We start from the raw sequence: 23,731 nt of genomic DNA, 5'->3' as shown, positions 1-23,731 counted from the left end.
CATTTTAAAATATTAAATTGATTTGTGTATATATAAAACGAATTGCTGTTTGCCTTTCTCAATTAAAACTGTATACATGCGCGCGCACACACACACACACACACACGGTTGGACAATTAAGTTCCCGAATTTGTTGCTAACTGTCTTTGATATTAGAGGGATTATTCATTATGAATTTGTACCGACTGGACAAACAGTTCACCAAGTTTACTATTTGGAAGTGCTGAAAAGGCTGCATGAAAAAGTGAGATGACTTGAACTTTTCACCAACAATTCATGGCTCTTGCATCACGACAATGCACCAGCTCACACAGCACTGCCTGTAAGGGAGTTTGTAGCCAGTCAACAAATAGCTATATTGGAACACCCTCCCTACTCACCTGATCTGGACCCCAATGACTTCTTTCTTTACCCAAAGATAAAGGAACTATTGAAAGGAAGACATTTTGATGACATTCAGGACATCAAGGGTAATAGGATGACAACTCTGATGACCATTCCAGAAAAAGAGTTCCAAAATTGCTTTGAAGGGTGGACTAGGCGCTGGTGTCAGTGCATAGCTTCCCAAGGGGAGTATGTCAAAGGTGACTGTAGTGATATTCAGCAGTGAGGTGTGTAGCACTTTTTCTAGGATGAGTTCACAAACTTAATTGTCAGAACTCATATGTAAATATAAATATGTATATGTATATATATATGTATGTATGTATCTATTTGGCAAAAAATTCTTGAATCAAAAGGAAAGTTTAGTTTTCTGGTTTAACCTTGTTAAGTTATAGTCATGGGGGCAGGAGGGAGCATTAGAGGAAAAAAACAACATGCCGGGCCGGCCCCGTGGCTCAGGCGGTTAGAGCTCCGTGCTCCTAACTCCGAAGGCTGCCGGTTCGATTCCCACATGGGCCAGTGGGCTCTCAACCACAAGGTTGCCAGTTCAATTCCTCGACTCCGGCAAGGGATGGTGGGCTCCGCCCCCTGCAACTAAGATCGAACACAGCACCTTGAGCTGAGCTGCCGCTGAGCTCCCGAATGGCTCAGTTGGTTGGAGCGCGTCCTCTCAACCACAAGGTTGCCGGTTCAACTCCCGCAGGGGATGGTGGGCTGTGCCCCCTGCAACTAGCAACGGCAACTGGACCTGGAGCTGAGCTGCGCCCTCCACAACTAAGACTGAGAGAACAACAACTTGAAGCTGAATAGAACCCTCCACAACTAAGATTGAAAGGACAACTTTACTTGGAGAAAAGTCCTGGGAGTGCACACTGTTCCCCAATAAAGTCCTGTTCCCCTTCCCCAAAAACAAAACAAAAAAAAACAAAAACAACATGCCTTCTCTTTGGCCATTCTGAAACACATCTCCTTATTTTTTAAATGTAGTTGTGAAAATCATAGCTTTAAATCTGCATATATGGCACACATTAGGGATAATACATGTTTGATGGTTAAAACAGTGCATTTTATTATTCCATTGTGATTTCTGTTCTATTTATTGTGTGTAGTTAGCAAAATGTTATCATTTTATCTCTAGGCAATTGTGCTTTGATTTATGAAGATGAGGTTGCTTTTTGCCATATTCATACATCTTTGGAATAGCTATTTTATATTCATTCCATCTTGACATTTAGATCCCAGTATGTATAATGCAGTATATTATCATTAGAAGCTCTTGAAATAAATGGTTTCTAAGAATATGAAAATATAAAACAAATAAAAGGTAAATAGGCAAGAGACCATGCTAGTGGCAGATTTCATTGACATACTACTTTTATCATACCTCTTGCCGTATTTCATGTTATAAAAATATGTGTTACCATTTCTCAAATTCTTGTTTTTCACTGCAATAGGCATAGCAAACAATGTGTTTAATGACGGTTAATGTGTCTTTTCAGATTAGATTATTTTCTACCTAATTCATCATCTTATCTTGCCCATTACTGCTTTCTGTTCACTTCAGACTGCAGGTGGAGAAAGTGTGAATTCTACGCTTTCCTCTTATAAATATTAATAGCCAAACAAATTCTTCCGAGCAGATTCACCTTAGGTTATTTTGAACTGTATTCATTATTTAAAACTATCTTGTTAACATGGTAATAACGACAAATTCTTCTTTGACTGTTATTTTATGACTAATTAAAACCAAAAACATAACTGACCTCAGCATGATTTAATGTTCTGCTATTTCCCTGGACTTATGACCATTTTCTCTAATGTAATTTTCTATAATTGGGGAAAAATAAGAATCGTATATTTTTCTTGTGTGTATGTATGTTCCAAGATAGAAAGATTGAATTGACATTTTCAGAAAGAATTTGTGGGGACAGAGTCCTACGGAGCATTTTCCAGGCTCTCGGCCTCACGTGGAAAGGTGCTGGCTTGGGTAGTAGATGGCCATCAGCTGTGACTAGTTGGCCATCAGCTGTAACCAGTTAGCCACGGACCACGGATAAAACTGCGTGGCTCAGCTAGCAAGCGTGGATTACAGTTAGCAAGGGGTTGGTTGGTTGGAAGAGAAGCGGACGGCAGATTGTGGATCGTGTGGCTCCTGCTTCCTGTATCTCCAACCCAGCCGCCAGCGAGAATATAATGGTATGAACCCCAATCCAAAGCTCTGTTGGTGTTCCTTTTTGGCCTCACCATATCCTGTGTTCTTGTGCGCGGAGCAGGAGCTGAGACCCTGCATGACAGAATTGAAATAAAATATATAAGCAAAGTAAAATTTGCTTATATTTATTTTTGCAAAATATAACTATACAGCCAAGCCAAAATGCTTTTCTTAAGCAAAAGGATATCCACTGTCAGTGACCGTGATAGTTTTTCAGAGGTATAATCAAATGTGTGTGTGTGTGTGTGAGAGAGAGAGAGAGAGAGAGAGAGAGAGAGAGAGAGAGAGAGAGAGAGAGAGAGAGAGAAAGAGAAAACGAACGAGTTCAGCATTCAGTTGTGTGGCTGTGAGCAAGGCACTGCACTGTTCTAAGCCTCCTTTTTGTCCCCTGCAGTGTAAGGAATTTGGCTTTCCTAATTGCTAATGCTGTTTCCACTTGTGCATTTTATTTGGTAGCTTAATCTCAATTTCCATAGGTGGATTGGAATAGAAAAATAAGACACAGCTTTGACACACAATAGGTTCCAAAAAATATTTGTTGACTGAAATAGAAATAAATACTGAAAATGGAGTGGTCAGCCTAAGTACCCTGCTCGGAACAGATTTACCACTGGAGGCTTCCGGGTAGAGCAGGTAAACTCATGTGAACTTAACTACTGGTGATCAAGTCCTCATGACTTACCCTCTGACTCAGCCTGACCAAACTTTAGTCAGGTTTCTGACCTCCCCACAGACCCCTGAAATTTGACTCACCCAAAGCTTAAGCAGGCACCAAGGTAGAGAATCTTCATCCCTAACAGCTCAATCAAGAATTCGTTGACTACAGAGAGAACAATTTCCTGTTGAAGCACTCTTGAGTTTCCCAAACTGCCCACCCCCACCACTTGCCCCGTTCCCCCATGAGGCTCCTGCCAGCCCTGCTCACTCCTCCTCATACAAGAAAAGCCTTTCTCTGTTCGATTTTGAGACTCTTGCAGATTCTGAGGTTGGAATGTTTTCCCCGTTGTAAAAGTCATTTTGAATTCTCTTTACTTAAGTCTGGATTTGTTTTTCTTTGACGCTGGGCAGGAGAACTGATCTTTAGTTACACTTTACCGGATTCATACAATTAAGCATAAGGATAAATCTATGTAGGTTCTCTTCCTCTAGTGTTTGAATTTCTCTAGTGTGGCCTCCATTCTCTGACGTCGCTGAAACTGCTTGGACTGTCTTCCTTGTGGTCAGATACAGAATTGAGTCTATACTGTCTTTTCTCTTCAGTATTGCTAACACTGTGACTCTTCTGAAACATTCTTCTCATGTGATCCTTTTTTTTTTTTTTTCAGGATCTGTTTGCTCATTCTTTTCCCCTTCTATTGGTTCTTATAATCTTTTTTTTTCCCCCCAAGTCAAGTTGTTGTTCTTTCAATCTTCAGTTGTGGAGGGCGCAGCTCAGCTCCAGGTCCAGTTGCCGTTTCTAGTTGCAGGGGGCACAGCCCACCATCCCTTGCGGGAGTCGAACCAGCAACCCTCTGGTTGAGAGGACGCGCTCCAACCAACTGAGCCATCCAGGAGCTCAGTGGCAGCTCAGCTCAAGGTGCCGTGTTCAATTTTTAGTTGCAGGGGGTGCTGCCCACCATCCCTTGTGGGAGTCGAGGAATTGAACTGGCAACCTTGTGGTTGAGAGCCCACTGGCCCATGTGGGAATCGAACCGGCAGCTTTCGGAATTAGGAGCATGGAGCTCTAACCGCCTGAGCCACCAGGCCGGCCCGGTTGTTGTAATTTGAATTTTATGTATCTAAGAGCTTTGTCTTAAACCTTTCTTTTTTAACTATTACTTTTTTTTTTTTTTTTTTTTTTTTTTAGTTACTCCCATGGCTTAAGGATGCTTACAATGATCTGTTTCCCATCCACAAGCAGTATATTTGTTTTTGTTTTCCCTTCTGTTGGGACTTCTGTCTGGACACATGGGGAAAGGGTTGGGCCTGTTTGTGACCTAGATAGGGCTTGTAGGACAGTGAGACCCCGTCAGTGAGATTAGCTGATCTTGTGAGGAAACAATGTGCCTAAAGTGAAATTGGTTGAGAACTTTGAATTGAGACTTCCTTAGCCCGTTGCTGCTTCCAGAAATTTCTGTAACCCATGGTATGATTGTCGACAATGAATGAGAAGCTCTCATTAGGCCACACCCCATTGTAAAACATACCGTGTTTCCCCGAAAATAAGACCTAGCCAGACCATCAGCTCTAATGTGTCTTTTGGAGCAAAAATTAATATAAGACCCAGTCTTATATAAGACCCAGTATTATATTGTATTGTATTGTATTGTATTGTATTGTATTGTATTGTATTGTATTGTATTATACTACATTAATTATATTATTATATTAAAGACCCAGTCTTATATAAGACCCGGTATTATATTATATTGTATTAATTATATTATAAGACCCGGTCTTTTGGTTTACGAAGGCCGTAAACCCGGAAGTAAATGCTTCATTTTTCGAACACGCCTCAGAAGTCGAACATGTCATGCAGCTTCCACTGAGTGCAAGATCCTGAGGCCCAGCTGTCGGCTGTTTTTGAACGTTTCAGAACTCGTGGATTACGTTCGAAAACCGAGGTACCACTGTATCAATTTTTGCTCCAAAAGACGCATTAGAGCTGATTGTCCGGCTACGTCTTATTTTCGGGGAAACACGGTAGTTATTGTCCCTGGGTAGGCTTGTCTTCACCATCATTTCTTCTGGGCTTGCACAGCCTTGGCGTCACCATTCACCTGCATTGACCATTAACCAGTAAGTTCATTCACCAGCTGACATCTGAATATTAGAGTAAACCTTTTCTTACTTAACTCTGTCAGACCTAACAATTACGATGGACCCCTGAACCACTGTGGGGATGGGGGTGGGGAATGGTTACGGGCAATGACCCCACCCCCCACACAGTCAAAAATCTGAGTATAATTTAAGGAGGCCAACCGCACATCGAAAACAGGTATTTTTATAAAGGAGAGGGAGAACTATTGCAGAGGAACTATGAAAGTGTACGTGAGAGAAATGTGACAGATAATAACATGGGAGACAGTGAGAATACAGGAACATAATGAAAGAAATGAGAAAATAGAAAATAAAAGAATAGAGTATAATCTGTGATGCTGTAAAGAGAGTGAGTGAAAACAAGGAGACTGTGATAAAATAGAAATATATAAATATGAGAAGGGGAAAAGAGAATATGTGAATGAAAGAATATGAGAGTTTAATGTGGAAGGGATGAGACACTAAAATTGAGAATGAAAAACGTGAAAGAATAAGACAAATGTAGAGACTATGCTGAAAATATGAGCTTTAACATGAGAATAATGTAAAATAAAGTACAAGAACATTTACGCAGAATAAATGAGGAAATGAGATGAAATAAACTAAGAGGCTTTGGTAATGAGAAAATAATAGTGTGAGATAAAAGAATGGGAGCAAGAATGAAAATAGAATGGAAGAGAAATGGGACGGAAACAAAAGGAGACACTTGAGGAAATGAGAGATGAAAAACAAGAATGAGAAAACAGACACGAGAACATTTGTTTGGAAGGTCCCACATGGGAGAATGGGAGGAAAGAAGGGCGGTCGAGGGGGATTTGGGAAAGAGCGCAGGCGCACACGCACGCATAGGCATCGGTACACAGCCAGTGCGTCAGTATAGCATGACTGACTCATGGCTGTTGCACAGCTATCATGTGGCTGCCAATTGAGGACGGGAACCAGTCACCGCTGGGCCTAAGGTCAAGCCTCCCGGAGTCAGGTGAGAGCCTGCAGGGCAGGACTCTGCAGAGACCCCAGAACCTTCAGAATGGAGTAGGCTAGGAGAGGCAGGGCAGGGTGAAATTTGCCACCTCCCTGGTGTCTGGCGCTTTTACCTTTGGGGGACAGGGGAATGTCTAACCATTTTTATCCTTTAAAGTTTGCATTTGTTATAATTTGGCTAACCTCTAGAGTCTCGCAATTAGCTTTCAGAGTCCATGGTCATTTCTTTACCTTTACCTTGAGATTGGATTTTGTTTGCTGTTTTTTAGCTTAACTGTGAGAAAAGAGGCTTCTTCTCCTTTGTAAGCGCTCATGTGGCCTCATCACTGGCTGTACTGAAGTGGGAAGCACTGTAGGACATAGACAGGATTAACCCCCTGTCACTAGGAGAGGGTCCTTCTCATTAGCGCATAAGGGCTCCAGAAAGTCTCACAGTTCGTTATCTGTTGTCCTGCACCACTCCCACCCCCCATGTGTTGCACTATTTCACTGTTTAATCAAAGTCTTTGTCACTGCTTTCTAAAAATTCCTTCTGTTGTTTGTTTTACAGATTTTCAACAGGTGTATTGTTAAAAATCACCTATAACCTACAATCGAACAAATGCCTTAGTGGTCGTTTAATTAAATTCTATTTTAATGACAAGCAATGCTGCTTTTTAGGGGAGGGAACAGAGTTGGTTTGTCTTTGCTGCACTAAATTAAACAGCTGATTTTGGATCTTGTGCCATGGATGAATCTTCTCTTCTAGGAAATGTCAGGAATCTTGTGATTTTTGGAAGTGAAACGGCTTACTACAATTTCATATAAGCCATTTTTCAAAGAATATTACATATTCTGTTTTTAGAAGCTTTATATGACTGAATGAAAGTGAATCAATAGATTTTAGGAATTAGACGGGCAGTTGAAGAAGCGAACAAAAGAAATTTTTTTTCCCCTAAGCAAATGTGTATTCATGGTACCATCTAAACTAGGAATTTACCCATGGAAAAAATGCCTCAGAATGAGTCAGTACACCCTTTCACCACGCAGATTTTTCTCCGTGAAAATTTCAGTTTCTTTAGAGGGAAAAAAAAGGTTACCTTGGTGAAGAATTTTTTTTCCTTGAAAGAATAGAAAATTCAATGTGTGGTTAATGAGGTCTGTCAGGAACCATTCCTTCTAGTCTGTGGGCTGGTACTTGGCATTGCTTAGAGCCTTGGATCAAAAGAGTTTACTTAGCAAGTTAAATTGATTTTTTCCCCACCAAGTGCATGCGTCTCCCATGTAAATTGTTCTTTCTTTTCTTTCTTTCTTTTTTCTTTCCCTATTAAGCATTTTTAAAAAGTCATTGTTAGTACATGGTGTGTTTTTAAAAACAAGTCACTTGCCTCATTCCATGTCTTGGTTGCTACTCTTTGGAAATGTTCTATTAAAAATTTTTAACATGTTACACGTGGAAATCTTTCAAGATCTTCGACTACTGTAAGAAATATACCGGGGTGCTAAAAAAATGTCTACAAGTGGACACTTTGGTCAACGTTGCTCAAGCAGTAGTTTGCCATAATCAGGAGTGTCTGGACGCTGCTGGTAACCACTTTGAGCACCTCTTGTAATTGCAGAAGTCAAACGTGACTTGTATTCATCTTTTGTTTTCAGTATATATTGTGTATTGCAATTTTAATACAGTTTTCCTTTCTTAAAATGTGTATACATTTTTTTGGCACCATGGCACCCCCTGTATATGAAATTCAAGAAAATGCCTATCCTCTGAATATCTCATGAGTAATTATTTTAATGTAATAATTCCCAATAGATATATCTCTAGATTATTATATTTAATAAGCTATGTTTATTTCTACATTTTTATCTCCTAATTTAACTTTTATATCTCTATTTATTTGTCTGTTGGTTCCTGTTTGTTTCATTTTTACTCTTTAGAGTTTTGGCATGTTTGAACCAGTATTTCTGTAAATTAATAGTAGGGGTTTTACAAACCACAGAATGCAGAGAGCAAAATAACCTTTAAATTGGACAATCCGAGGATTATTTAAAAGATGTTTCCCTCGCAAAAGGAATGAAATAATGTGGCAATTAGAATTGAACTATATAAATGTGTGCTCCAATTGGGAACACTAGAAAGGTGACAGTGTAATGAGATTTGACAGCATCTAGAAAGGTGAAAACTCGTTAACAAGCTAGGATCTGCATTAAAAAAAATTGATTAGCATTTTTTGTATTATATAAAAAGATTGCTTAGTATTTCAGGGGGAGAGCAGCAGTTCTGTAGCATTTAAATCTATTCGGAATTAAAAATGATCAGTTTCAAAAAATTACAGAAAATTCTTATGCAAATGAAATATAATCAAGCCATGCTTCAGACTCATTATGCATGATTGATACGCACTGTAACTTGCTTACTAATTCAGGGAGCAGAGGAATTCCAATTATCATATTGTTTATGCAAGTGCTGTGCCACACTGCTGGAAGTGATATTAAATTGATTACAATACACAGTGTAAACGAACAAGATGGGTTCTTATCCAACTTGACTTTTATTTTAGATGAAATGATGAGAATTTCCTACTATCCTGAAAACCTCAGCCTTCTTATGAATGTTGAAAACTTTGAGGTTCTCAAAGATACCAAACTCAAGAAGATGAGAGAGAATATAGATAAGAATGAACCACTACTGTGTAATGCCTTTAGTAGGAGACATTTGCTTGTTGACCTAAAGGTTTGTTTGTTTACTCGTGATCTGTAATGAGAGATTTCCCTAATGTATTTCTTTAGTGAGTTCATGTCTAGTTGTGAGACTACTTGGTAATGAAATTGCAAATTGGGCTAACCTTTGAAAACTGTGATATTAACATGCCCAAATTTCTCATAGCTTCCAGAGTTTTAATAATTCTGAGGTATATCACAACCTAAAAAATCCATACTGGTCTGTTTCAGCAATTCTTGGTCTGACTTTCGGATTCTGACAACATTGATTAGTTCAGGGTAAAAGCTGACGCTGAGATATCAAAAGTGTTTATGTTTTTAAGTTTTAAGAAGGCAGATTTTTAAGATGCCCTTTTTGATACTGCTTGCCAATTGAGCTAACCTTGGAAGTCCATAATGTCAACAGGCTCAAATTTTTCACAGCTTTCAGAGTTAAGAAATTAAAAAAAAAATTAAAAAAATTAATCAATATTTTTAGCCTTTTTTAAGTTAAGAAACAAAAACAACCAAAGAATTGTTGATTCAGGATAAAAGCCAATGTTGGCATATCAAAAGTGTTTCTTTTTTATTTTGTAAGTTTTATGTGAGAAATTTTAAGATGTCTTTTTCATACTGTGAGGGAGGAAGAAACTTTTCTTTAACCCTTCAAGGTTCTTCTGGCTGATCTAATAATTAAATCTATGTGTTATTAAACTTCTGTTTGTTTTTCTCCTGTTAATCTGTCTTTTATTACTGTTTCTCAGCCAAGAACTTAGAAGGGTAGAGAGAAAATTATTCCTCCTCCCGTACAATATTGTAGTTCAGAGTTTACCATGGTTAATATTTTGTTATACATCCTTCTAGTGTTTTCACTATGAAAATTCTCCAGTGTTCATTAAAATCCAGTAAAACATATTAATGTCTGAATATTATGAAACGTAACTGATATTTGTGACCTCAGTGTTTAAACCAATGGTATCTTATTTTATGTTTTTCAATTACAGTTGACATACAATATTATATTAGTTCAGGTATACTACTTAGAGATTAGACATTTATATACCTTACGAAGTGATTACCTCGATAAGTCTGGTACACATCTGACACCATACATAATTATTACAATATTACTGACTATCTTCCCTATGCTGCACATTACATCTCTGTGACTATTTTTATAACTGGCAATTTGTACTTAATCTCTTCCCCTTTCTCACCCAGCTCCCCAACCCCTCCCCTCTGGCAACCATCACTTTGTTCTCTGTATGTATAAGTCTGTTTCTGTTTTGTTTCTTATTTTGTTCTTTAGATTCCACATATAAGTGAGATCATATGGTATTTGTCTTTCTAGTCTGACTTATTTCACATAGCGTAATACCCTCTAGGTCCATCCATGTTGTAAATGGTAAGATTTCATTCTTTTCTTTTCTTCCCATTTAACACCAAAATCATCTTTATTACAGTATGAATAAATCCTGATATGTAAACAACTGTACATGTTGAGGTAAAAGATTACTGTTTTGTATTAATCCATGTTTCAGTGAATATGTTGAATCATATGAAATTGCTGATACTCAGCCATATTAGACCTTCAGAAAAGGTCAAACTAATGTCTTGGACTCTTCCAAGATATCTAGTTATTTCTCTACCAGTCATCAGTCTTTTTGTTCTTTTTTTCTATAACCCATACTTTATTTTTTCACTTTTTAAAAAAGTTAGCTTCAGGTGTACAGAACAATGTGATACTTAGATATTTACACCCTTCACCCAAGTGATAACCCTCTTCCCCCAATCTACTACCCCTCTGACATCGTATAGAGCTGTTACAATTCCATGGACTCTTTTCCCTATGCTGTACTCCACATCCCGTGACTACGTGTACATACATACACACACACACACACACACCTGTGCGTGTGTGTGTGGTGTGTGATCAATGGAACAGAATAGAGCCCAGAAATAAATCCATGCTTATATGGTCATTTAATCTATGACAATAGAAGCAAGAATTTACATTGAGGTAAAGACAGTCTATTCAATAAATGGTGCTGGGAAAACTGGGCAAACACATGCAAAAAAAAAAAAAATGAGGCTGGACCACCTCATTCGGCCATATACGAGAATAAATTGAAAATGGATTAAAGATTTAAATGTAAGATGTGAAACCATAGAAGTCCTAGAAGAAAATATAGGAAGATTTCTTTTTCTTTCTTTATGGTCGAGTAATAATCCATTGTATATATGTACCACCACTTCTTTATCCAATCGCCTATTGATGGGCACGTGGGTTGCTTCCATAGCTTGGCTATTGTAAATACAGCTGCAGTGAACATAGGGTGAATATATCTTTTTGAATTAGTGTTTTTTGGATTTCTTTGGATAAATACCCAGGAGTGGAATTGCTGGGTCATAAAGTAGTTCTATTTTTAAATTTTTTGAGGAACCTCCGTACTGATTTCCATAGTGGCTGCACCAATCTACATTCCCACCCACAGTGCACGAGGGTTCCCTTTTCTCTACATCCGCACCAACACATGGTATTTGCTGACTTTTTGATAATAGTCATTCTGACAGGTGTGAAGTGATGATATCACACACACCTGTGGTTTTGATTTGCATCTCACTGATGATTAGTGATGTTAACATCTTTTCATATGTCTGTTGGCCCTCTGTATGTCCTCTTTGGAGAACTGTCTATTCAGATCCTCCAGGGCTTCTTATTTTTTATTAGAAATGTATTGTAATACTCATTAAAACTTCTTTGCTCCTATTTTCTGTTGTTAGTGAATTCCTCAAGAAGACAAGAAAGTTGTTCCCTTTTTCCTGCTGGAGATTGTTGCAGCTATATGGAGTCAGAGAAGTTTAGGAGGAGGTCGCAGTCTCTAGAGCAGGGTTTCTCAAATCCATCACTATTGACATTGAGCTCCGGAATGTTGTTTGTTGTGGGGGGCTATCCTAATGCACTGTAGGTTATTGGATGCTCAGTAGCATCCTTAGTCTTGATGGAACAGGTGTCAGCACTACTGTGGCTAGTTGTGGCAATCAGAAATGTCTCTAGACCTCAAAATGTTTTCTGATGTGTGGGAGGCAAAAACACAGAGGTTGAGAACTGTTGGGATAGAGGGAGAATACTGGTAGGAACTAGGAAGGGAGATTGGAAGAAGAAAGCAGGGAGAAGGCAAGAGGGATGGAGAATATAGGAGGGAGGGAAGACGGGAGAGTGAGGAGGAAGCAAGCAGGAGGAGGGAGATTGCTGGGAGGAAGGCAGGAGATGGCAGGGGAGAGCCTACAAGAATCAGACAACTGAACTGAAAGAGGAAAGCAGGCCTACCACCCACCCCATTGAAGGAAGTGTGGGGGCTTGAGGTGAGCTAATTCCATGCTCCACTGAAGGGGCCACTGGTCTGCTGTTCCATCCCCGTTGTCCCTGTGTGGAAAGGAAGGCTTGGGATACTGGATCTCCAATTTTTTCTAAGGAGAGCAAAGATCTCTTTTGATTTAAAAATAAAAATATTTTAAGCAAAACCTCCACTTTTTAAATAACAAATAGTTGTTAGTGGCCCGCTAAGTGCTGAACACTGTCACAGGCAATTAGTCACATCCAGGCAGTGTTCCTTCTGTCGTAGAGCCTCAGTTGAAGTGAGGTGAGACAGACAAGTAAATGTCAGGTTAGGAGTAGTTGGTTATTTGAATAAAAATAAAGCCAAGTAAGAGGGTTTTAGTCAATATGAGATGGTCCAGGAGGCGTCTCTGAGATGAAATAATCATTGAGCTGGTGCCTGAAGACAGTGAAGGGATGAGCTAGGTGAGTTAGGAGCATCGGAGCATTCTAGGCAGAAGAAACAGTAAGTGCAAAGGCCCTGTGGCAGGAGCAGCGTAGGAAGAGCACAGAGTTCACAGTGGCTGACGGTCGTAAGCAAGAAAACGTGGGCTGAGGATGGGATCAGCTAGGTCATGAAGAGCCTCGTGGGCCATGATGCCTCCTTTGGCCTTTAGAGAGTAAGGGGGAGCCAGTTGGAAGGTTTTTAACACAGGAATGACTTGTGATGTCCCTTGTACTTCAGCAGTATGGGACTCCCCTGGGTGTTGCCAGATTGTAAACCCCTGAGTTCCACCCCAGACCTATGAAAGCAGAGGCTCTGGGGTGGAGCCCGGGAATCTGCATTACCTAATAGGGTTTATCAGGTGACTGATATAAATGGGCGCACAGTGTGAAACGCTGCTTTTGAGGGATTTGTCTGATTAGTGCAGAAAACACGGGAGGGGCAAAGGCAGAAGCAGCAAGGTTTGCTGGAAGGCTGTCATACTGTCCTGAGCCAGAAATGTGGGTGACCTGGATCAGGGGATCAGGGTGCTTGTGGCTGTTCACCCTTTAAAATTAGACTTCTTTCTGCTGAACTAGTTTCGCATCTCTAAAACACGCAATATAAGATGTTGGCAGGCTTTAAAGATGAGGAATGCATGTAAAATAATTTGGAAATACGTTTTTCAGAATATGATTAAGTCCAATAAATCCGTGATCTGTAGGTTGAGTCCTGACTCCTTCCAGTCTGACATTGGCCTCTGATTTAGGGAGATTATACCCTCTCGCCCCATTCTCAAACACAGGTTGCCATCCATGTATCGACCTTCCCACTCACACCCTGAGAAAGCACCATCTTGAAAGATAAGATCATTTCAAACAGGAAACAGTTTTGACTTTTGTACGTACACAGGCAGCCTCTCATTTCACTTCAGGCTCCAGGTGAGCGTGCCGTGCCGTGACTGGACAGGCACCAAGGGCCTCCTTCATCGCATCAGCACCTCTGCCGTTCCTGCTAAGTCATAACACCTTAGTCTTGATGTGGTAGGTTTTCACTTTATAGATTGCTTCTATCTGTGTTATACTGTGTTTCCCCGAAAATAAGACCTAGCCGGACCATTAGCTGTAATGCGTCTTTTGGAGCAAAAATTAATATAAGACTCGGTATTATATTATATTATGTTATATTATTACATTATATTACAAAGACCCGGTCTTATGTTATAGTAAAATAAGACTGGGCCTTATATTAATTTTTGCTCCAAAACACGAATTAGAGCTGATGGTCCGGCTAGGTCTTATTTTCAGGGAAATACGGTAGTAGTAATTTTCACAGTGGCCCTGTCTAGGTATTAAAAACTCCATCTTTAGGCAAGTCAGCTGGACCTCAGCAAAGTGAAGTGACTTATATAAGGTTATTCTTGTCAAGATGTGGTAGAGCCAAAACCGGAATTCCCGTTTTTCGGATCCCATTTCACCATGTGGCGATGTGGGTGTAGGTGTGCTCGTTTGCAAGTGTGTGTTTGTGTTTTGTTCCGTACCTGAACAGCAGTTAGATATTTTCCTGTTTATTTTTTTTTCTTTCTCAAATGCCCGTACACGTTTAGAATAGAGCATTCTTTATCCTTCAAATAATATTATCGATCAGTTAAGGATACAAAACTGGTGAAAAGAAGGATGCAGTGCTTACCTGTATACACATGACCCAGCTGAAGAAATAAAACATTACTGTACAGTTTAAGCCCTTTATGCGCCCTCTCTGGTCCCATAATCATCTCTGCCCCACAAGCTATACTGCATTTTTAAGTGCCACATATTTTTTAAATGAGTACTCGTATTCAAATATTTACAGTTTAGTTTGTATCTAAGAATAACGGCATACATAAATATGTCTGTTCTTGTATATGTATGTTTGTGCATGTAGACGTATATCTATAAATGTATGCTTGATATTTCAGAAATTGATTTACTGTAATCTTCATTAAGATCAATCATAATAGATCGCATTTCTATAGTAATTTATATTTACAAAACACTTTGAAACATTTCATCACATTTTACCTTTATGAATTGACACATGTGCCTTAGTCCTCTAGACCTGCAAAGTCTCCAAAAGTCAAATAGATAACACGTGTGTGAGCCTGGTTGGTGCAAGGTGATCGCTTTTGATATTCCCTGACCCTAACCATTGTACATCTGCTAGAGAACCATGTCACAGAATTTTCTTTTTGGAATAGGCATAAATGTGAAGCCGTGGGGTATTATGCCGTTTCTGTGTTGTAAGCAAATGCACCATCTACATCTTAATTCATGACGCATTATTAGATATAAAAAGTTGCTATGCGGCTGACTAAGAGCAACACCTGCAGGTTTCTTGGAACTTCTTCACATTCCTTATTAACACTTCTCATATATTAGATTTTTTCCTATGGTTCCTTTCCTATTTCTGGTTAGATAGACCTGGATGAATTATCTTATCTCTTTCTGTTTCATTCCTTGGGTTTTCCAGAGCCACATTTTGCTCTGGAAAGGGGAAAGAAAAGCCAATTGCTTTTCTTCTTCAGACTCAGAATGGGTGCGATAAGTTTCTGTAATATATTTCAGGCCATTAATCTCATCTTCTTAAGCCATCTATGATCTTCAACCTGGTTTTTTCCCTAAAGCTAGATCGTCATTTTTACATTAGGGATAGTACAGCTGTTGGGGGAACAGATGAAGGACTGAGGAATAGTTGAATTGGGAGAGAAGTAAAGTTTACCCTTGACCAGCGAGTGTATGCTAAGCGATATAAGGAAATGAATGACGTAGGGCAGTAGCCCCAGACTCAGACAGGGAGGCAATTCAGCTATATTAGCAAAATCCTGTGTACCTCAATAGAGAATTCACTTTTGAGAATGGTGGGTAATGACGTATCCTGGGTGAAGGCTTACAAGTAATATGGTTTTGTTGCGTGGATTTCTTTCTTTACCAAATGCAATACTTATGGTAATTATTCTATTTTAAAGAACTGATGATATCCATGAACCTCAAACAGATGGATCTGTCAGTTAAGAAATACCAAACTGATAAAAGGAATAATAGAATGATTAGCTGTGTACACACCACCCAGCTGAAGAAATTAAACATTACTTAGAGTTCAAGGCTTTAGCTCACCGTTTCTGCGGTTTGGAAATCTGAACATATTTCATTTGGACTAAATGAACTCTCTCAGGCAGCTGGGACTATGAAAGAGACGATTTGTTCTACAGTCAGCGTGCTGCTTGGGAAGGTAGTGGTTAATATTCTGTGGATTACTAAAGTTCCAACGTAGAAGGCTTTCTGAAGAGGGGTGGGGAGCAGTATTTCAACCCAGGATGCTATGGTTCTGTAGTGCCAAACTTGGTCTCCATGAGCTCTCTAGCAAATTGTCAAATTTCAAATTGAGCTTTCCACTTTACGCTGAATATTGGGCTTAAAGCTAGCTGACATATTAACTCAAAAATTATTGCATTAATAGCTTCTCAGAATAAAGGGTAACTTGACCACCATATAAGATAAGGAAAGCATGTTAAGGAAAGATTATAAATGAAATTAGATGTCATGTCCGAATATAAAAAATGTCGTTTTCCCCCCAGTAATGTAGCCTGTTAACATGGAATCATTTTGGCATCATACTTGTAGAACAACAAAATACTTGATGACGTATCATTCTGCATGAACTTGGGCTTGGCTGAGTCTACTCTGACAACACGGTGGCTGGTATACGTGTACTTCAGCTGACTACTTAGCATTGAAAGCAAAAATAAACCTGTAATTCCTGAAAACAAGAGGTGGTTTATGAAATAAATATTTTCTGCTTTAGAAAAGAAAGCTTTATGAAATTCAAGAGGGTTTTGTTTTTAAAACATCACTTACTAATTGCATTTAAGCACAAAAATAACTCTTAAGGTTTCCCTCCGTCTGCTCCATACTGTTGCATATCCAATACTTAATTAGATGATTCATTAAATTTATGAATATTTTCAACTCGTGTTAACTATAACTTATTAAATTTTAATTTTAAATGACAGTGTAACAACCTCTTTTGGAGTCACCCTGCTTAGGCTGGCTGTGAGTACAGACATTTATGTACAGAGGGTGCCAAAAAAATATATATACATTTTAAGAAAGGAAAAATCTGTGTTAAAATTGTAATACAATGAATGACACTAGCATTCATTTGATTAATGCCATCTTTTGAGTGAATGTCATACTACACATTGCTACCATAATTCAATTCAACTTTGAAAAGTAATACATAGATAATGTCTCTTAAAATATATACATTTTTTTGTCACCTCCGCTATTTTGCCTGTGCAACTGGAGGTACGTACACGCATGGAACAACTGAAAAGCTTGTCTTCCTTTTCCTCTTTACCCATCTTCAGCCCAGGTATAACTTACCTACCAACTTAGCTTTTTTTTTTTTTTGGCAGTCTGCACATAGGAGGTATTCAGCAAATGCTAAGTGATGAATGTATTTCTATTTGAGCAGCCAGTGTAAGCACATGAATAGCTGCAAGATACTAAAAAGTCAGCTGTTTCAGCTCTGTCGATAAGAATCTGTGCAGTCTTGGGCCATCCCTTTTTTTCTTTTTTACCCACTCCCTGACCCTCTCCTCTTTGACAACCATCAGCTTGTTTCATCTGTGGGTCTGTTTCTGTTTTGTCTTGTGTGTTCATTTGTTTTGTTGTTTTGTTTTAGATTCCACATATAAGTGAAATCTATGGTATTTGTCTTTCTCGGTCTGATTTATTTCACTTAGCATAATATTCTCTAAGTCCATCCATATTGTTGCAAATGGTAAGATTTCTTTCTTTTTTATAGCTGAGTAATTGGGCCTCTCTCGGCCTCAGTTTGCTTACCTGTCATCTGAATGTCTTAGATCCAGTGGTTTCTGAAAACCAGCCCAGGATTAACCTTCTATAGTTCCATGACTCATTCCTTCTCATTCTGCCTACTGTCTCATTTCCATCTTTAACTCCAGTGGAGATACTATCACATAAGTTACCTTCATGCCGTTCAGCTGAGTATTTGCTATACTTTCAGTTTTTTAGATTCATCAATAACTTCTATATTGACATTTGGTAAAAAATAAATGCTTTTTCCTGTAAACTGAGAACATTGCTGCATATTTGAAATCTGGATTGTCAAGCTAAACACACTTCTGGTTAGGAATGGTCCTTGCCTTCCTGGCCCTCAAATTTTCCCTATAAACATTTCCTGGCTTCTCCCATTTAGAACGTTGATGGTGAGTAAGGACTGGCTGCCAGATCTCCACCTGCTACAAAATCCTTGTGTCACTGAGGGCCACTCAGTTCCCATGTGGCACCTGAGTTTCACCAACTGTCAAATCAGGGAGCTTTATTTGAGATATCTAGAATCCGTTATATTCTGATTCTCTATGAATCTATGTTTGGGGATACTCATGATTTAAAGACAAGGAAAGACAAAATAACTTTTAATAAGCATGTACTATGCACCAAAATGGTAAATATACTTTAGAGGTAAGGAAACTGAGGACCAGAGAGGTTAGAAAGCAAATGCGGAATCATTAAACTAGCAAAGCTACAAGTGGCAGAGTCAGGACTTGATTTTCTCTGTCTGTCTGCTTCCGTAAGCATAGTAGCTGGACATGTAAATTGGATCCATTTTATTCTAGGTGATGGGGAACAAGTTTTTGAGCAAGGGTTAGTGTGATAAAAGGCATAACTGAAAGAGGTCTGTGTAATGGTGTTTCTGGAAGACAGCAGTCGTATTTCAATCATTCCTTTGCTTTCAACATCCAACACAGTGTTTAGCAAATGGTAGATACACAATTGATGTTTACTGAATGAATGGATGGTTGGATAGATAAATGAATGTTGATGGTGAATGAGTCATGAAATCAGAGAGAGGAGATGTGCTAGTAATAATGCTACTGCGATAATCTGGACAGGAAGTAATAAAACTTTGAACTAGAGGGATGGTGGTGGATAAGGACACAGAGAAAGAGGAAAAATTGCCTGGACCTGGAAAGCAATTAGATGTGGGCATGAGAGAAGCCAAAAATGACCCCAAAGTTTTGAAGCCTTGTTGTTTGCCATTGATACTTCTGGTGGTCACCTTGTAGTCCGGCATCTATAACCAAGTGCAGCGGAGGTCTGCAAACAATAGAAAACAAATGGAACACAGTACCACCTGAGTGAGTTATCACACTGAATCCATTTATATTTGACTTTGACTCAGGTAAGGACCAAAATACAGTGAAAGGGAGGTGGTGGAGAAAATAGAGCACATAGGCCTCATGTATTGGTGAACAAGTGGCTGTTGACGCTGATTTCTTTTAAACTCTTTTCTGCCATATTTCCCCCCTTTTCTTTTCTTTTTTTTTAATATTTTATTTATTTATTTATTTATTTATTCCCCCCCCCCCCTTTTCTTTCTTTAATCAAGATGTCTGCCGATTGGTATTGGATTGGGTACCACATATTCGTGTGTAGGTGTTTTCCAGCACAGAAAAGTAGAGATTATTGCCAATTAACAAAGCAACTGTACCAGTCCGAGTTATGCAGCTTTCGCAAAGCGAACACCTCATCGATGAGGTTCCTGACAACCAAGAGGTGATCGAACCTGACCAGTACCATCTTTGATGCCAGGAGGCCGATTGGTCACGAGTTTGATGATGCTACAGTTCAGTCAGAATGAAGCACTTGGTCTTTCCAAGTGATTTGTTAAAAGGGAAAGCCCAAAGGAATTGTAGAATATAAAGGGACTAATGTTTTTCCCCCAAAGATCTCTTCCATGGTTCTAAGCAAGATGAAAGAGTTTGCCGGAGCCTATTTAGGGGGGAAAAAGTAGAAAAGGCAGTAATTACTATTCCAGCCTACTTAAATGATTCACAGTGCCAGGCCACCAAGGATGCAGGGACCATCGCTGACCTTAATATCCTAAGAATCATGAATGAGCCTACTGCAGCAGCCATCATCCATGGCCTGGATTTGGGGGGGGGGGGAGAAAAAGTTTAAAAAAGAGAAACACATGTTGATCTGCGGCGTGGGTAGAGTCTCCTTTGATGTAGCTGTCATAAACATCCAGGATGACATCTTTGAAGTAAAATCCACAGCTGATAATACCCACCTGCATGGGGAAAACTTTGATAAACGTGTCGTGAATTACCCAGTTGGAGAGTTCCAATGCAAACCCAAGAAGGGTACAGCCTCCGACAAGCAGGCAGCGTTCTGCCTCCAGATGGCCTGTGAGAAGACAAAATGTATCTTGTTTCTTTGCTCATGCCAGGATTGACATTGATTCATTCTAGAGGGATGTGGATTTCTACACTTCCATTTCCTGAGCCCACTTTAGCAGCTCAATGCTTTTCTCTTCCGTGGTACCTTGAAGCTAGTAGAGAAATCACTGAAGGTGGCCGAACTTGACAAAAGCCAGATTAATGAAATTATGCTAGTGCGTGGTTCCACTTGTATCCTAGAGTTCAAACAATTGCTGCAAGATTTCTTGAATGGAAAGAAGCTCAACGAGACCATCACCGGTGAGGAGGCAGTGACCTATGGCACAACTGCACCAGCAGCTATTCTCCTGGGTGACAAATCAGAGAATGTGCGAGATCTCCTGCTCGTTGAGGTTCCCCCTTTCTCTCTGAGCATTGAATCAGCAGGGGACATGTGACATTCCTTGTCAAGAGAAACACCACCATTCCTAGAAAGGAAACCCAGATGTTCACGACTTACTTTGACAACGAGACCACTGTCTCAGTGAAAGTGTAGGAGGGAGAAAGAGCTTTTAACTAAAAGAAAGAAACTGCTTGGCAAGTTCTGTTCCAGGGATCCTCTAGCTTACTAAGCTGCCATTTGTAAGATGCAGGTGACCTTTGCCATAGACACCACTATTACCAGTGTGAGCGCTGCAGACAAAAGTACTGGCAGGAAGAGCCAAATCAACATTACTAACAACAAAGGCTGTTTCAGTAAAGATGATATTGATCAGACTGTAAAAGAAGCAGAAAAATAGAAATGAGAAGACGAAGTCAATAGAGATAGGGGAGCAGCCAGAAATAGTATAGAATCCCATGCATGCAAACAGTTCCAAATCATTCTCTGAGACTTAAGTAGGGAAGCTACAAAAGGAAAGTTCTTGACAAGTGCCAGGACGTATTAAGCTGCCTTGATGGTACCTAAGTTGCTGGAAGCGATGAGTGTGAGGGTAAGCAGAAAGAGGCTTCAGTCTGAGTGTCATCAGACTTCATTACCCTCGCAGCTCACAGAAACCTAGGTCTAGAATGGATGAAGTAGACTGAACAGTCATTCTTTGGGAAACCTTTCCTGTTCTCTGCAGCCATTTATGCAGTTTCTGTTTCAATAGTTCATGCTTAGTTTGGAGCATCCGTGTGTATGAAAAAGGAGAGTCAAAACCTAGTTGAATGATAAGAATTTGTCAGTGTAATTCAATGTTTTAATATTAATGCTTCTACATCTTGTGGGTTTACGAACTTCAACACATTGTTAAACACCTGAAGTTTATGTATGGTGACTTATTTGGGAATTAGCACTTATAAAATATTTATCACACTTAACATTGGTAACAAGAACGAGGTTGTATTACCATCCCACAGTCTCACCACTTTAATAACAGTGAGTACTTGTGAACAAATATCATGACTGCAAACTTGTATAAATATTTAGTTCTACTCATCTGTATACTACATTAGAGTTTACCCCTTTTAGTCACATTTCTGTATATCTCTTTAAAAAGTCTTCATCACCCATTGATGTCTGCAACTCTCAACTTATAGAAAAATTACAATCCTTCCCAGGTCCAAGTTGATGTTTGTGATTTTATGTCTCCTCATTCTATGTTGCTTAACAAGGGTCAGAACATTTTTTTCTTACCATTGGTTGATTTCTCAGCTATATATGTAAAAACGTCTGTTGATTTAAGGAAGAAAAGATCTGTTTCTTGATCTTCTTAAACTCAACACAATTTCCATGAAAATATGGTTATAATGACAACTTATCAATAAATTCTATGGCTTTTATGAGTTATGGGAAAGAAATATTTATATATCAGAATTATGGTACCATAGTTTTACTGTCATTCTTAAGGGTAGGAGTATATTTAATGAACTTAAGACAGAAAAGCATATTAAAGTGGGGGTGAGGGGGATCCTGACATTTGGAGGCATTAGAACAGAGTTGAAGGGAAACAATAAAGGAATGTATTAATTTTGGGTTAGGTAAGATACCTGACTTTCTGAAGTAGCTCAGGGCTTCCTTCCTTCTATGGGTTTAGAATATTGAAAGCAGAACTGATCATAGGTTGGAATCCAAGACCAGAACAGTGAGCGTGTGGCTTCTTGGGTCAGTGGATGGCAATGAACCTGTACGTAAATCAAGGGCAGAGACATCCTAAACTCAGTTTTCCGATATTTTAATTGTATATATTAATTTCAAATGTTGAATTAACAATCCAATATCTGAATGAGATCAGTTCCCTTCAGCTCAGTTATCAAACCTTTATTGATCATTCTATATTGAAATACCTGAAATAAAGCACTTTGTTGACTCATAGGAGCCCACATTCCAGTGAAGCAGTAATGAAAAAATCAGAGAGCTGAACATGTGAAGGTTACAAGATGGTCCAGAATGGCCAAGGGTATCATACTGGTTTCGGAGGCGTAGATAAGGGGAACGTGGTAGACCTGGGAGAATGCCTCCCGGTAGGAGTTGTGCTCTGCTCATAGTAGTTACCTTCCTCCTCCTCCTTCCCAAGGATGGGGATGGGTCTGGATGCTGAGGGCCTTAAAACAGAGTATTTCAAGAACAGGAAGTTGGGAGAAGTGGTGGGTCAAGGGCCAAATAAACAATGGTATTGTGGGGGTAAATACCACAGGGCGAAATTCATGTGGGATTTTTAAACTTCATGCAAACAGCAACTAAAGAGTTTCTGTGAGAGGAAAGGCAAGGCAAGGCTTATGTTAGCTGACTAGGCCAAAGTTGGGAGGAAGCCCACTGAAACTGAGGGAACAGGAAATACCACCAGCCACAGGAAGCGCTGTGTGAGTCTGCTAGGAATGCCGTAACAAAGGACCACAGACTGGATACCCTAAACAACAGAATTGTATTTGCTCACAGTTCTGGAGGCTAGTCATTTATGATCAAGTTGCCAACAGAGTTGTTTTTTTCTGAGGACCAGGAGGAAAGATCTGTTCCAGGCCTCTTTCCTTGGCTCATAGATGGTCTACTGCTCCCTACGTTGTCATGTGGTCTTCCTTCTGAATGTATCTGTCGTGATCTTCTCTTCTTATAATGACACTAGCCATATTGTATTAGCACCCACCCTAATAACCTCATTTTAACTTATTTCTGTAAAGAGCCTGTCTCCAAATGTGGTCTCATTCTAAGATAGTTGGGTTAGGACTTCAACATATAGATTTTGGGGGGAAGACACAATCCAGCTATAATAAGTACCTTGGTTTTAATAAACATCATCTTCTCTAAGTAACGGCTAGACTCTGAGCCCAATAAAAACATGAACAAGACAGCTCTTGCTCTTAGAATGTTCACTATCTATTAGAGTAGGTGTTTGGGTATTCATTCTCCCTCGGCATCTGAGTAAAGATTCACAGGACTTGGCAATTGGAATGAGCCTAGAAAAATAAACGAGGAGGATTTGGGGAGAGTATACTGAGACATCGCAAGCAGGAGAATGAGATGGGTGAGGAAAGATGCAAAATTTTCTCTGTACGTGACAATTTAGATAACATTAGTGGTAGAATCATACAAGCCTAAGAAGTATTAATATGGAGATGTGTCAAATATATATATAAATATATATGTTTGTATTACTTTCAATGAAAATG

General features: G+C 39.4%; 1 pseudogene; it reads left to right on the top strand.

The window, feature by feature from the left end:
- The first annotated feature begins 6,307 nt into the window (after positions 1-6,307).
- LOC148754688 (heat shock-related 70 kDa protein 2-like) lies at positions 6,308-21,101 on the top strand (annotated as a pseudogene).
- Positions 21,102-23,731: the final 2,630 nt, after the last annotated feature.

Source organism: Rhinolophus sinicus, chromosome 18, assembly GCF_057876585.1.
Source record: "Rhinolophus sinicus isolate RSI-liver-muscle chromosome 18, RSI-T2T, whole genome shotgun sequence".
Taxonomy (NCBI): Eukaryota; Metazoa; Chordata; class Mammalia; order Chiroptera; family Rhinolophidae; genus Rhinolophus; species Rhinolophus sinicus.
Note: the sequence above shows the minus strand (reverse complement) of the source record. Positions and strands in the feature narration are given on the sequence as shown.